This window comes from Ctenopharyngodon idella, chromosome 9 (assembly GCF_019924925.1).
Source record: "Ctenopharyngodon idella isolate HZGC_01 chromosome 9, HZGC01, whole genome shotgun sequence".
NCBI classification, from domain to species: domain Eukaryota; kingdom Metazoa; phylum Chordata; class Actinopteri; order Cypriniformes; family Xenocyprididae; genus Ctenopharyngodon; species Ctenopharyngodon idella.
Window position 1 is genome coordinate 14055896 of NC_067228.1, and position 16527 is coordinate 14072422.

The 16527-nt window shown below is 35.8% G+C and overlaps 1 long non-coding RNA gene across 2 annotated transcripts in view; it reads left to right on the top strand.

Moving 5' to 3' along the window:
- The first annotated feature begins 1694 nt into the window (after positions 1-1694).
- Positions 1695-16527, top strand: part of LOC127519077 (uncharacterized) — a 304028-nt gene continuing 289195 nt past the window's right edge. For both annotated transcript variants that reach the window (XR_007931718.1, XR_007931719.1), the window contains exons 1-2: positions 1695-1795; positions 2956-3030. This is a non-coding gene — a long non-coding RNA (uncharacterized LOC127519077). The remainder of the gene's footprint in view (positions 1796-2955; positions 3031-16527) is intronic.

Sequence of the window (16527 nt, forward strand, 5' to 3'; positions counted from 1 at the left end):
CAAAATAATATGTAAATCCTATTTTTAAATACAGTAGGTTGGTTTCTGAGAATCCTGAAAATCTCTGAGATTATGCAAAAATATTTAAAAGATGTATAACATGTATATACTGTATGTATTAGCATATAGAAGGTTGGTTTCTATGAAAATTAACATAATTATGCTCATCATATGGTGACGAAATGACAGACAAATAGGGCTAAGATCTGGCAGACGTGAAGGGAGTCAAAATAGCAATACCGTGAAAAAGTTCTCTGGGATTTATTCATTTATTTGCATATAAAAATTAATCTTTAATTATAGAAGATTGGTTTCTGTGGTATGAAAATCAACATACATATGCTCATCATAAATATGGTGATGAAATGTCAGACAGATAAAGTAAATTTTGGCAGATGGAAAGGGAGTGCAAAGGAGCAATAATAAAGAAATGCTCTCTAAGATTATGCAAGAAAATTCAGCTTTAAAAAAAATATGCAAATGTCATCTTTAAATATAGTAGGTTGGGTTCTGTGTTATGAAAATCAACATAAATATGCGCATCACAGATATGGCGACGAAGCAAAGCAAATATTAATAAGAAAGATGGTTATTTTCTTTTGAACGTGTGTGATATTAATGTACGCCCTTCTGCGGTTTTTCATCAAAACAGGCTTATGCTGCGTGTGTGTTTGTGTGTGTTCGAAATGGGAGATGGTACAGATCAAGAGACACAAAAAGTCAAATACGGCATGTCAATATTTTTAACATTCTTTAGAAGTGCTTATTAGGTTGCTGTCTTGGAGGAAAATTGACCTCTGGAGACTCACACACACACATGCTCTCTTTTTGTGTTTCCTGGAGTCTCTGTCACTCCCTCACATTAAACACACACACAGGACAGAGTGGCCGCAGGGACAAACATAATTATATTAATTGTTAACATAATGACGCATTTATTTTTAATGTGTTCCTTCTGGTAATTAGTGCAGGTACCTGGGGCTTTAAATAGTCTCTCTGTTTCCTCTTTCACATTTTCATGCGTATTATTCTGTTTTTGTCTTATTGTCCTTGGTGGAGCTTCGAATGAGCCGCGTTTAGTTCCTCTCCAACAATTCCCTCACAGGTGTTCCAGCGCACAGAAAATGTCATAATTATTAGATCGCTCTTTTATTACCTTTGAGCGTCTGCCTCTTGCTTCATGAGAGCAGGTCTGTGGGGCTCTTTCCGTCTCTTTCTCTCTCTGCATTTCATGCAAAGACAGGACCCCTACTCAGGACTGTATGCATAAAAATGATTACCATTTTCTCACATTTGGTCATGAAAAATGAAATATGAATGAATTGTACAGGTGTAATGAGGAAACAAGGGCTATGAGGGAAAGATGTGGCTAAAAAAGAGGGCAAGGGAAGGAGACAAATTAAGAAAAATGCAGAAAACGGGACTAAGAACAGAGAAACAAAGCGAAGGACAGAGGAGCGTAACATTAGTGCTAGCTTCGCTCATTGAATTAGCTGGCTAATGCGATTGTGAGATGGTCGTGTTAGCTTCAGGGTCTTTTGTGAACACATCGTGGCCTTTTCTGTACATTGCCATCAGAATGAATGTACAGTTTAATGATTAAAGCCTAATAAGGATAAAAAGTTCAACATCTCGCCTGAATGCACATATCTTGTGTTTCACAGCAGCAAGTGGCATGAATTTATCTGTGTGGTGTTCATTATTCCTGCTTAACCAGACTTTCCCAGTGAGCCGGCTCAACAATGGCAAATCCGTGATTCAACAAGCTTTTCTGAGGATGGATGGAAATGTGTAGGTGAGTGGGTCACATTTTTTTTCCTACAATGTGGGACAAAATGTCTTTTTGTTACATCAACTGGACATGATATCTATTAGGGGCAGTTGTGACCTAATGGTAAGAGTGTCGGATTTGTGAGTGAATGAACACTGGGACACCATACACATGTCACGTTACTTTCACTTTCAGTAGTGAAAGTTTTCAGATTATTTTCATCTTGCAAAATGTCAAATCCTGCTTGTTGCCCATCTCTACTGGTTTTAGATGAATTGAGTCTCCAAACCTTGCCAAACTGGTCTTCAGTTGGTCTAGCTACAGTAGTTTCCCAGCCTGCCCAGCTGAAAAAGTGCCTCTAAAATCAGTCAAAAACCAGCCTGGGGGACTGGCTAAGACCAGCAAACCACCTTCAGCTAGTTTATGATGTTTTTGGGTTGTGCGGTTTCCACAAGAAATAAAAAAAGACTTAATATGCATACAAAACAGTTTATGAAAAATCTAGGAACAACTGAAACCACACATACACAAAAATCACATACTCTCAGTGGCCTTATAAATGCTTTGAGATTAAATTTTATATTTTATCTTAAATATATTGGTAACACTTTACAATAAGGTTCATTAGTTAGCATTATTTAACTACATTAGTTAACATGAACTAATAATTAACTGCACTTCTATAGCATTTATTAATCTTTGTTCATGTTAATTTCAACATTTACTAATAATTATTAAAATCAAGAGTTGTTTTTGTTAATATTAGTTAATGCACTGTGAACTAACATGAACAAACAATGAACAACTGCATTTTTATTAACTAACGATAACAAAGATGAAGAAATACAGTAACAAATATATTGCTTATGGTTAGTTCGTGTTAGTTAATACATTAACTAATGTTAACAAATGAACCTTATTGTAAAGTGTTACCAATATATTTCATCAGATGTATAAAAGGTGCATTGTGAGGTTCCTTTGCATAAAGACACTGATATGCTAATGAGAGGTCTTTAATGTGGGTCTTTATAAAAGTTTATAAATGTTATTGTGTTTGAGTATCCACTATGACTGTGTGTGTTAGTTGTGAATAAATGCCTGCAAATACACCAAATTTCAACACACTGTGTACATTTATGAAAACTTGATCAAATATATAACGTAGACAACATGATGTGTTTCAGATGGAAATTTCGAGGACTCTGTCATGGCCAGCAGTCCTTTCAGGATTCAGTCAAGCTAAATTTGCCAGCATTAAGGTAAAATCATATTAAACAATGAAAGATGCCACTGATTATTCTCATGATATATGAGGTCGATATGAATTTATTGTTTGCGGTGTCTCTGTTTACAAAATCAATTTGTGAAGTGCTTTACTAAGCACTATAGGGCTGATATCTGTCATGATGTATAAAACGCTGAGTGGCACGAATGCCAAATTCACTGTCAGGATCGATAACACAAATGAGAGAGACCAAACCTGATAGACTGAATAAAAGAACTACGAGATGTCTGTCTAACAGGTGGCAATGTGACGGACTTAATCTTCATTATACATGTTTGACCTTTCACCTTGGACTCCACCACTGAAAGTTGTTATTGTCTGTTAATTGGATGAAGGATTATTGGCTGTTTTGATGGAGAGAATAGGGCAGTGGAGGAATGGATGATAGATGGAGGCCATGTTACATTGACAAACCGCCGCTGAGGATGGAGTTATACAATAACATTATTGAAGCGGCCCATTTGTCATTTTCACTGTGTGTTTTCCTTTTTCATATATTCGCCTTCCATTGTTCCGTAAGTTCATAGTGTAGAACTGAGGTGAGGTTTTGTCATTCATATCTGTCTGATGCCTAGTAAATTGTGTCATTTATGGCCTTGAGTTTATTTCAAATAAATATATAGACTATATAAGTCTAACCATGAGGCAGATGTTCTTTAAAGATGATTATTGTGTGGGCATAACATTTCTCAGTATGTGTTTTGTATTCAGAAAATATTATTCCGCTAAACCTTTCCACTTATCTGTGCAGGTTAGATGCTCACCGGCTCATTTTCCCTTACACTTTCCTTTGCCTTTTCATAAATCATGGCTTGTCATGGGTGATGATGTCTCAGTAGTTCCTGGCCTACATGGAGGTTCATTTTCCTATCATTGCTATGCATTTATTCACATGGGAGTTATCTGAATACAATAATGTTCCTGTAAATCCCTCTTTATACTATCTGTCTTCTGACTCCCCCAGGGAAAGGGAACCCCACATACAGATTCTCCATTTGGCATCATTATGTCCCATTTGCATATCACAGCACGTATTCATCATGTGATCATACATAGTTTTATGATGCAAGTAACGCTTCCCACCAATATCAATGATAGGCGTTAAGCTCATATTTTAGTGTGAAATATTTTGCTTTGTGCAGGGGCATTCAGCTAATGTCTGACTGAATTCTTTAAGACGAGTCGTGGCAAATCATTTAGTGGCAGTTAGTGGCGCAGCAGTCTCTGTTAACGGTTCTACAGACAGAATTGAAGAAATGATTGGAAACTGTGAGACTCTATGGTCAGACGTTCTGTCCATCCAAAAGTAATAAATAACAGAGTATTGCATAAACTTTAATGATAATATCCAGTTGACTTGCTACTAAGTGCCTGGAACAAAGCTCATATATATATGTTTTAAATGTTTGATGCCATAGACATCAAATCTCTATTATGTCTTTTGTCTATGGTGACTGTGTATTTAAAAAGAGAAAAAGTTAAGCACATTTTGTATTCCTTAAAAGAATGTTCATATATATATATATATATATATATATATATATATATATATATATATATAAACATAAGAAGAATTTAAATACTTTAAAAAATAATTGTGAATAGCCTTTTAAAAGTCAGGATAACCTTACAATTTCCTTAAATCTTTAAAGACAATCTGTTTAATACATTTATTGGGTTATTTTGAATATGAAGCATTGAAACATTAGAAAATATAATATAACTACATATAATACATAGCATACATATTCTTCTTTTGTAGTCTAGCATACCTGCATAATATGTGCGGTGTATTGAATGTTTGTGTTCTAGATAGAGATATTTTAGGTTATCAACAAGGAAGACAGGCTGAAAGACTGTGAGAGTAATGACTGTGGGGTTAAAAAAAGGTTAACCGAGACAGTAGATAAATGTATTGTTGAAGTATTTAGTTTGTTGTATTAAATAAGACAACCTCATGAGTAAGCTAAATTCTTATTTTAAGATTTTTTTTGAAGAAGAAAGTTCACTCAAAAACATTGTGCCATTATGTAGTCACCCTCTTTTTGTTTCAAACCTGTGTGACTTGCTTTATTTTTCAGAACACAAAAGAAGAAATTTAGAAGATTGTTAACCAAACAGTTTTGATTACCATTTACTTCCATTATATGAAAAAAGAAAGGTTACAAGAAAGGATGCATTGTTCAGATTATCTTCTCTTATGATCCACTGAATAAAGAAAGTAATACATGTTTGGAACAATAAGAGGGTCAGTAAATGATGAGAGAATTTTATTTTTTTGGGTGAACTATCACTTTAACTGAAAGTTTATCCCAAGAACTTTCTTTTTCTTTTTTTCCTTAAGAAGATATTTGTAAACCCAGCTCCCATACTGGATCTTGTGATTTTTGAGAAAGCTCTTTTGTGCACAACATGCTTTGGAAGATCCGTGATCAGACTGTGAACGATCCGAGACCCTGTTGACTGCGATTGGGGTGATGGTGCATATAAATAAAGGCCGTAATAGAGCTGCTGTGCTTCATCTGTAAGAAATGAGGTAATAACACAGGCCTAGTCTCACCTTCATAAACTAAGATTTCTCCTTTGCATTGACCTCATTGAAACAAATGCCTGCAATTCTCCATCGGTGTGATGGTGAAATCAGGGCAATCACTGAATTGCTTAGTTCCGCACCACAAAGGAGGTGTTTATTAAATATAGTAGCAAAAAGGATGAGGGAATTAGTGTTTAGCCTGTTTGGTGCTAGTTTACATTTTTAGGGTGTTTATTTTTCTCTTTACATGTTCCTGATAAGCTGATAGTGTCATCAGGTGTGGATGGTTTCCTTTCTCCCATTCATTGGCCATGTGCTTTCGCTTTGCCGCTGTCCACAATGATGAATGGTGTGTCGTGTGAGCGCCGGAGAGATCTAGTCTGTTAGATGGAAACATGTCTAACCCTCTTTTAACATCAAGATATGAATCTTTTATATATGGTGCAAGAACCCTTTAAAAGGTACTTTAAACTGACATTATCTGCAAGTCTTAACCAAGACTATATAGCACACATGTATAGTGCATTTTTTACACTGTCTGTGTTGCAGGTCTCAGAAGCTTTTTAGAGATGAAAAGCAGCCAAGAGTGAATTCAATGGGCGAATGACACCTTTTCTAAACACACTAGTACACAATTAGACTGTTTAAGTAAATGACTACGTTGTAAGGTTGATGTTGAGTTTAGTTGATTTGATGCTGATATGTTGAATTCACATCAAACAAGACTGTGGTGGATAGTTTGCTCAAACCTTCAGTTCACCACTCATTCATTTTCATCCCTTTTGGACATAGTCTAGTTATAAATATCTTTGCTGTGACAGGCTCTGACTCCCACACTGCAATGTTTGCAATGTAAACAAACCTGGCTGCTGAAATTAATACAATACCAGATATGTCTTAATAAATCATATTTATGTAATGTTTTCTTTTTCCACAGTGACAAGCAATGTCTAGTCCACACTATGCATTTTTGCTAATTATTTTGGGGAGTTTTGGTAACACTTTATTTTGATGGTCCCTTTTGAACATTCTGTTGACTACTGTATAATTAACTTTGCAACTACATGTCAACTAACTGTCATTAGAGTATTAGTAGGCTGTCTGCTTAATATCTGCTAACTCTTTATTTTGATGCTCCCCCAACATACATTCATGGCTATAAGTAACTTTGCAAGTACATGTCAACTTATTCTAACCATAACCCTATCAGTCTACTAATACTCTACTAACACTCTAATGAGAGTTAGTAGACATGTAGGTGCAATGTTACCTTAGTTATAGTCAACAAAATGTGTTAAAGGGACCATCAAAATAATGTGAAAAAAGAAAAAAACAAAAAACAGTCTGGGCTTCTAAATTGCTTACCTACACTATTGTTTAAAAGTTTGGGTTTAAGTTTTTTTTTTTTTTTTTATATTTTTAAAAGAAGTTTCTTTATGCCCACCAAGGCTTCATTTATTTGACCAAAAATAAAGTAAAAGCATTAATATTGTGAAACATTATTACAGTTTAAAATAACTTTTTACTATCTTTAATATATTTTAAAAAGTAATTTATTCCTGTGATGGCAAAACTAAATTTTCAGCATCATTACTTCAGTCTTCAGTGGCACTTGATCCTCCAGAAATCATTCTAATATGCTGAATGATTTGTTGATTAAACATTTATTATTAATCAGAATAATAAAAAAGGTTTGAAAAAGGTTGTGCTGCTTAATATATTTTCTCAAGATTATTTGATGATTAAAATGTTTTGTTTGAACCAGAAGTCTTTTGTAACATTATACATTTATTTAGTGTACTTTTGATCATTTAAAAAAAAGGTTCATAAAACAACATTACTATGTTTACATGTGCAACAATAATGCGTTTTTTTTTTTTTTTTTTTTTTACAATAATCAGAGTAAGGAGTGTGGTTATTTTTTACCGTAATTTTTCACACTTGTTCTTTGCACTTTCTCTGGATGAAAATAAGGAGCAGAGACTGCGCAGTGAGTTGTGTTGACAGGGTTAAGCGATTCGTAGTAGAGGGAAAACTTCAGAATAATGTCATGGAGTTCATTCATGAAGTGTGAACAACACACATCATCTGTGTACGTCTGAGCACATGCGCACTTTAGTCAGAATGGTAATAAAGCGATTAAGGTGTAAATATGAGAAGGAAATGGATGTTTTTAAGTCGGTCCTAGTTCCAACACGCGTGGCAGAACATCCATTGGAACTATGAAGGCTTTTATCGGCTGCCATGTTGTTCACAGGTCATGTTGATGGATATGCAGCAGGCGTGTTGTTTTTGGGGGTGTTCCCAGTGGGATGAGAGTTGCTGCACTAGATGGAGATAATAGTTGTGATAATATTAGAAGGTTTATCTGGATTTTGAGGTGTGCCTCAGTTAATGCTGACAATACACACATTAAGCATGTTGACTCAAAGATATACACCACACGATTACTTGTGCTGTCTGTCTCTGTCTGTCTGTCTTTCATTCTTCACCAGACCATGCATCTCTAATGAATCTCTGGCATAAGCTCACTCTTGCTCAGACGCTCAGAACAACTCCCTGTACTCTCACCACAAGCCTTTAATGTTCAAACAGGGCTTTAAATCAAATGGGGCGCATTTCATCCACATTTCGGTGCAGTTTCGGCAAGCTGCCATGAATTTCTCACGAATTCCTGCATCTCCCAAGTCTTTCACTAGTCACCAGCTCAGTCTTCAATCAGTTGTTAACTTGTTTTCTCCGCGGGAGGGCATGTTCGTTCATCTGTGTGCTTATCCTCACTGTTTTTCCCTTTTTTGCTTGACTAACTGACAATCAGTTGTTATGTGACATTGAGTTATACTAATTAGGCAAAAATTCTACAATGTTAGAATCATTGTCTCTTTATTTATTGTCATCCTTCTTATCAAAATTTAAATTCTGTTATTTTACTCTCCCTCATGTCATTCCAAACCTGCATGTGGTTCTCTCTTGCATGAAAGACAAAGGGAGATGTTACTGCTCACCTCCATACAATGAAAGTGGATGAGGACCAAGGGCTATTAAACTCCAAAAGGAGAATGATATAAATAAATAAATAAATAAATCGCTGTGACAGCACAATATCAAAGTATTCCACATGTCTTCTGAAGCCATATGATAGCTCTGTGTGAGTACTAAAATTTACTGTGAGCCATTTTTCATTGTAGATCTTACTTGACAGCAGTGGTCAGCATTCACTTTTACTATATATAAAAGAGCAGCTTTGACATTCTTTTATAAATAACTCATTCTGCATTCCATATAGGTTTAAAAAAAAGATCTGAGAGTGAGCAAATGTTGAGAATTTTCATTTTTGCGAGAACTCTTCCTTTGTCTGCCTGACTGGCTGACTGACAGACTGAATTCAATAAAGAGACCTGATCTTGATGCCTACCTGCAGTGTGCTTTGAGATAAATGTAATATTAAATATTGTACTTGACTTGTGTGCAAGTGTGACTTAGATAACTGCCTTTTTCAAGAACTTGATCAATTTAATTCTAAGATGAATCACATGCAAATCGCTCCTAAAGATTTTGTCTAATTGTCATAAATTACCTTCATAAAGATCATTTGTAATGCTTTTGTACTTTTTCCCCAAGTTAATAAATAATAGAAATGCATGTGCTCTTTAAATCTCTGTACACACATGCACACACGCGCACACACACACACACACGCGCACACACACACACAAACATGCCTGTTGTGACATTTCTGCAAAATTATATTATTCTGCTTCTTGCATGAGTGGCACTAAAAACATATACAGTTTTCCCCATAACAGATGAACGTGAATGTGGCAATGTTATTTTGATATTTTATTATTATTATTATTATTATTTTGTCGCGGAAGTTCGGAAATCAAATGTGAGTGGTGCTAAAGGTTAAGTCGAGTTTGAAAATAATGTACCACCTACACTTAAACCATTCTCTTAACCTAATCGATAGTGTTAACAAAAATCAAATGTGAGATACAAATGCATTTACTGGAGCAACTATGCCATTTTAGCTCACTTCTACAAGTCTTTGAGGTTTTTTATGGAGTGTTGTGACATGTGTTTCACTGATTTGTACCCTGACTTGTATATCGCAAGTGCTATATCTGAAAAGTCATACACATGGAGCTGGTTATGTGATGTAAACGTGAAATGTAGTTTACAAATCATCAAAACTATGAAAGTGTTTTGAGGTCATACTGTGGTATTGTTCAAGGAACATGCAAATGTAAGTCTTATTAGTCTTTATTAATCTGCCCCCTAACCAAAATCTGTGTGAAAAGGAATAAAAGTTGTTGGTGTTTTATAGGGCTGCAACAACCAATCAATAATTAAAATAATTGACAACGAATTTGGCTATCGATTAGTCGCGTCTGTGCGCTGTGCCCAGCCAATCACGTCGTCGCTTTAAAGTAGTGAATAACCCATCTATGGACAAAACGCATATGGAAAATACCGGAGGACACAGAGTGAGGTGGTGCAGGAAAGGTACATGATCCAAGTTGTCTGATTCATGAGAATGCTTTATATTTATAAGTGCTTCAGTTCAAACAAAAACATAAGAGTTTACCACGTCTTGCCCTATCAAGCTTTGACAGATGCATCTGACACATGTTTTCCTCAGCACATTACTTACATTTTATGGTTATATCCTTATCTGTAAATGTTATAATGTCCTGTGAGTATTTCCATTTAGCATATTCTGACAACAAACGAGCTTTATTAAACTTCACAGACTTCAATGAACGAGCGCCAGTGGGCGCATGCCCGTCAAACAGACGGAGCACAGTAATTCTGACTAAAATACACATTTTGCTTATATATTGTTAGAAATTAAGTGTAGGTTTAAAATTCTACATGTAACACAAGTAATATTTATTAGAGCAGAAACAGTAAAGGCACTATTGTCAGAATATAATTACTTTGTTCAGACGATTGACTGCATTCTTCATACCTCGTACAAGTTAACATTCTGTGCTTTTATTTTTGTTTATTATCATTTTTGATTTAGTCATTTTAATTTCTGCTTTTAAAAAGTAGATTTTAGGTATAAATCATAATGTTTGTATTTTAACCTTTTTTTTTTTTTTTTTTGCTTATAATGTACATAGCCAACATAGATACATTCACTATATTTGTTTTCATAGGCTTTATATTACACATTGTTTGGAGGACAGCACTGGGCAGGATGTGGAATAACATTGTTTAAAATAGTGGATTAAAAATAATTTTTAATTTAAAAAATAAATTTTAATGTATAATATTTTTTAGATTTTTAATCTGATTAATACAAAGATACATTGATTATCAAAATAATTATTAGTTGCAGCCCTAGTGTTTTATTTTATTTTAATATTTTTTTTAATTTACTTTTTTATTGAGTTTTTCAAAATAATCAGCATAAACAAGTGAATAAGTGCAGCATTGACAATATGCAGTGTCAAAAAATATGTATTAATAATTATAATAATTAAAAAAAAACAGCAGTGTGGTAATATTCAGAATTACAATATCATTGTGTGAGCATTTAAGGATAGCAGACTTACATAGTCAATGCCAAGACAGTTCAAAGGAATTGTCCACAACTGCTGGAATGATTTAGATTTAACTTTTAACATATTCCCAATCTTTTCCAGAAGTATAGTATCTTTGATCAGGATTATCCAGTCCTTAATTAGGGGTGGTTCAGTACCAACCCATTTATTCATAATTAATTTCCTCCCTAATAACAGTAAAGATTTAAAGATATCTGAGTATTCCAAAAAAAAAAGAAAAAAAGAGGAGGGCAGTACACCAAGCAAGCATATGAGTGGGAATGCTGTAACCTTCTGTTTACATATTATAGATGGTTTATCACAAACACCATTCCAAAAATCAACAACCAGAGGGCATTCCCAGAGACAATGAAAGAATGTTCTGATACTATTATTGCATTTAGGACATTGGGGAGATACATTTGTATTTATTTTGCTATATTTACTTGGAGACATATAGGCTCTATGTACAATATTAAATTGCATTTCTATTGCAGACTGAGATATTCAAGGGTAGTCTGATAATATCTTCCCAGACATTTTTCGTCAATGTCACATTTTAAGTTCTCTCTCCATGCCTTCTGCAACAAAATCAGATTGTCTGCTTTGTGATGGCTTATAGAGTAAAATTTAGATATGAAATGTTTAACTTCACTATCCTTAAGAAAAAATCTATCCAAAAAAGAAATCAGAGCTATTCAGTGTAATACTAGCATGTCTAGTCTGGACGAAATGTCTTATCTGCAAGTATTTTAAAAAATCCTTTTGGGGGATATTATACTTTAAGTGTAACTCATTAAACGGCATAAAAACACCCCTAGTGTTTATCACTAGAGGTCATTTCAGCTGAAAACTTCAGTGAATTTTATGTATTGGTGCGTTTTAAGAGTTTTGCAAAAATGTAGGTAGAGGCACATTTTTCCAATGAGCCTGTGTTGTGACAATATGACAATATAAGCCTGTGACAGTTGACAATATGACAATTGATATGACTGGATTTTTCACCCTATTGAGTACATGCATTATTATTATTATTATTATTATTATTATTTTAAATTACTATTAATTTCTGATTTTAACAAGCATAAACACTGAGTGTACCTTCAAAGCATGATGTATTCTCTGTCATCTAACACAGCTCCTGGGTCATCTAAATGGGTCATACGGTGGCCCAGTAGTGCGCACCACAATGAAATTTAGACAGCAAACACAAGTTAACAACACAACGGAAACAAGCTACAACACAGCAGAAGCAAGCCACAATGATTTTTATGGACCTTTGAACTTTGCACATATGACTATTGAATAAGTCATTTCAAAGCACCCTTTCTGGATTCTCTAAAGCTGACATTTGGGCTTCATACAAAATCCACATTTTTAAATAGCTTTTACTGTATCAATCTTAAAATGACAATTTGAAGCTGTATAGCTATATAAATGACTTGGCTAATTTCAAAAGCATTTCATTGCATCTCAGTGTAAACAAAACGACATTATCATGGCTGAATTGCCAGCAACTATTTGCCTATTCTGCTGTTCATCATCAAACTCCGTAATCAGATATAATGTAGTGAAATGCCACTGTGCTCTGCTAACCTTCCTCCAGGGCGGAAGAAAATTAGCGGCGCTCACTCACCTTTCCTTTTTTTCAGTTTGGCGGATGTGTGAAGAATGATGAAGAGACAGACGAGAGAAAGACACCGAGAGGGGAAGGGGTGAGGGAGGATTAAATTAGGGCTGACTGAAGCGTGATGAGAGAAAACAGGGGGAACGATAATGAAGGAAAATAAACCTTATTGGTCGACTGGCTAGGAGGACAAAGAAGTGAACGAGTGAGAGAGAGGGAGAGAGAGAGAGAGAGAGAGAAAAAAAAATGGTGGACACAGCAAGAAAAATAACCACCCTCACACAGGTAAAATGAAGGAAAATAACTGTTAATGACATGAAAATTATATCAGAAGTATTAATGCTACAAAATGCTGTAACAAAATCAGTGGATCCCGTTTGTTTTTGTGAAATGACTCAGCATTATAGGCCCGCTATGTGCCGTAAATGTATTTAATGTACGGTGTGGCTGTATGATAGCGATTCTGAACTGCTGAAACAAGTCGTCAGCAATTGCAGTCTCACTTCCTGTTACTTACCTATGTAACAATGTAACAAATTTGCATTATTGTTGACTATGGTTCTCATTGGCTGCCTGTGAACAATGTCTACTTTGCCCCACCCTCAAAAACTGTAGTTGTAGCTGAGGCATGGAGGAGTTTGGTTCATGTTGTTGTTTACAGGGCTGCAAATCCACTTTGTATGCACTTCAAAAGTGTATCACTGTGTTTACAAACACTGAGAAAACCTCCGAAGATAAAATTCAGATATGGTAATGGCCGTTTCTGTTCCGACAAGGCTTGATCCAGATACAGCTCACATATAGAGGAACATCACCAAAAAAGAATGAACCTGCTACCGTATTTTCTTCATGAGATATTCCATTTTAAATTAGAAAGATATGTAAATTTTCAATTTTTTTCCACTTTTTTTTTTGCTGTTTATTTGCAGTTTCTCAGCATGAGAATGTCCAAATTTAATTATTTATTTATATATATATTTTTTAATTTAAAAAGTTTCCTTTCAAACGATACCAACCTTTTGACTCTCCTTGCTATAGATTTGGAGTTACAAGTCTTTACTTTTTTGTGTCACTCAGAAAAAAAAAAAAAAAAAACTCTGAAAATACCCTCAGGGCTTAAGGTGTTTAATTCTATGGATAATCCAAAAATTGCCATAATCACATGTTATTAAAGGCACAATATGTAATATTTTTGGATTAAAATATCCAAAAAACCACTAGAACAATGTTATATAATTTGTTGACTTGTGTACTTATATTATCCCAAATGTTTCCAACAATGTTTAAATCCCAGAGAAATCAGCTATTTTAACCAGTGTAACGGACTGTGTCATTGCGTCGGCTTTCAATGACGTCATATCCTCGTTACCATCGATTTCCGGTTATGCTTCCGTAGAAACCATGGAGACACCAAAGACGCTTTATTATATTATTTGTTTTATTAGACAGGTGAGCAAGTGTTTGGATACATTTATTGACAGAAAAATAATCATTATTATGCTATTTTGTCAAGTGGCTAACATAGCCACAGTAACAGTAATACAGCATTTTCTCTATCATATAATCTATTTTAAAATGAATTGCATCCCATTTAGCAACAACTCATCCAGCTTTTATTAATGTGACATTCCAATATTGATCTAGCTTTACTGCAATGTGCAACAAATGTCCACCGAGCGAATGCACAGAGTAACGTTAACATAACTTTCAACACACTACGCCTTTGTTTTGAATAAGCGACCTCTAGTGGCGAAAATTACATATTGTGCCTTTAATATATAAGCCTTTTTATTGAATGAAGTAAAATATTTCTAAAGTGATATACTGATATTACCTGATATACCATATATGATCATACTGCACACCTCAACTACAGTGCTATAAAGGGCATAAGATGCAATCTGTAATAGTACATACAGCTCTTATTGTTTTCTTATGCTGCACAGAGCTCTATCAGCCAATGCCGATGGAAAAGTGTTAGCGGCTAGTTTGTTGAACATGTGCACCACTGTCTGTAGAGGATTATCCACTTAGAGAGCTCCTTTTGGACCAGATTTCAATCAGTTTGTGCTGTTAATCAGAGAGAGCTGGTATCATAATGCGTGGCCATGCCTCAGGTGCAGCCCTGTACCCAAACTTGCATTAGGCTAATCCAATTCATCAATCCGCAAGCCAAAGAGCTTCCCTCTGGCACACACACACACACACGCGCACACACACACAGAGAGAGAGAGAGAGAGAGAGAGAGCGACCAGGTGATGGTGCCAAATGGAAACATTGTGGACTCTGGTATTGTCATTCTTTCTCTCTCCTTTCCTCTTTATGTCTTATTTTGCACTGGCTTACAGCTGATCTTTGATAAGCACTTTCCATAGCCCAACCTGCCAAGGTAGCATAAATAATTACAAAGAAATGAGAGAGGGAAATAACAAGGTTATGAATCAGCTCTAAAATTGCAGGCCACAAAAAAAAAAAAAAAAATGCTACTTGGCAGGAAGTGGAGCAAGGTGGGGGCTGGGGGGCATAATTGCCAGCGCACCATGCTGAAAAGGCTATTGAAAATGCCATTCTGGGCGACGCTGATTGGCTGCCCTCCCACAAGCCGCGCTATCCCCCTGGTTGGCCCTGGTCTGAAAGCATTGAGAATGCTCCGAGGGTGCCTTTTTTGATGCCGGGAATAGTTTACATGGCAAAATAACAAGCTAATTAAGGCTTTAGCGAATGATGGATGGCTGTGAAAGTTAGCAAAGCTGGTCAACAGGGCAGAGGAGCAGCCTGTGATACACCGCGAACCATCTGCGCGCAACCTGACAGCTTAATTGGCAAAGAGATCCGAGGGGAGGGGGAAAGACCTGTTGGACCTTTGATAATTGCTGGCTAGTTTGAATATGCTCCAACCCCACTACCACTGCAATTACATGTTTGATGTTATACTTGGATATTTCCTGTTTCTTCATTTCTCCCGCTTTCATCGTTTCACGGGTGGTGGAGTGATTTGTATGTTTGTGCTCCATTACCTCAGCCATTTTGTTTGTAATAGTAGCTGGGTTAAAATGGATAACTCTGCGGCAGCCGGCTGCTTGGACAATTAATATGGCTGCATTTCCTCAGGCCGTTGGCTGAGGTTTCATTCTGGAGTTTGAGTAACGACAGTCCAACTTTACCTCCAGAAGTTAGCATGTGAAACTCTTGCTTGTGCTGTATTATAGGTCCCCCCCCCCCCCCCCTCCCCCTTAGGATTAATTAGAAAGCGCTAGTTTGATTTCAAAAACATGAATTCTAGAAAAGTATGAGTCTGTCTGTCTGTCTATCTATCTATGTCAGAAACTGAACGCGTATCTGAATACTGTATCCAGTGTAGACAGCATCAGTAATAATAATGGGTTCTATTTGCTTTTGACGCGGCACAATGCTCACATCCAGTGTAGGCAAATGTCAGCCATTTAGTGACTGAACAACAGTGGGCGGGGCCTATGGTGTGATGTATAACTATTCGTCGATGTCTTGCTCTGGGGGCAGTCATTTGCAAATATATTTGCCAGTATGACGTCACAGATCCCGCTATATCAAAATGAACTGTTTTTGGAGCTTGGTTACATAAATGCTTTGTTTATAATGAAATTTAAGTTTTCAGTTATGAAACTTGCACGAAGTTTTAATGGTGCAAAGACCTCTTATAAGTCAAAAGATGATTTTTTGTATATTTCACAGCAGCTTCTGTTACATGCTGGTCTGTTTGGTCAGAGATAGCGGGAGGAA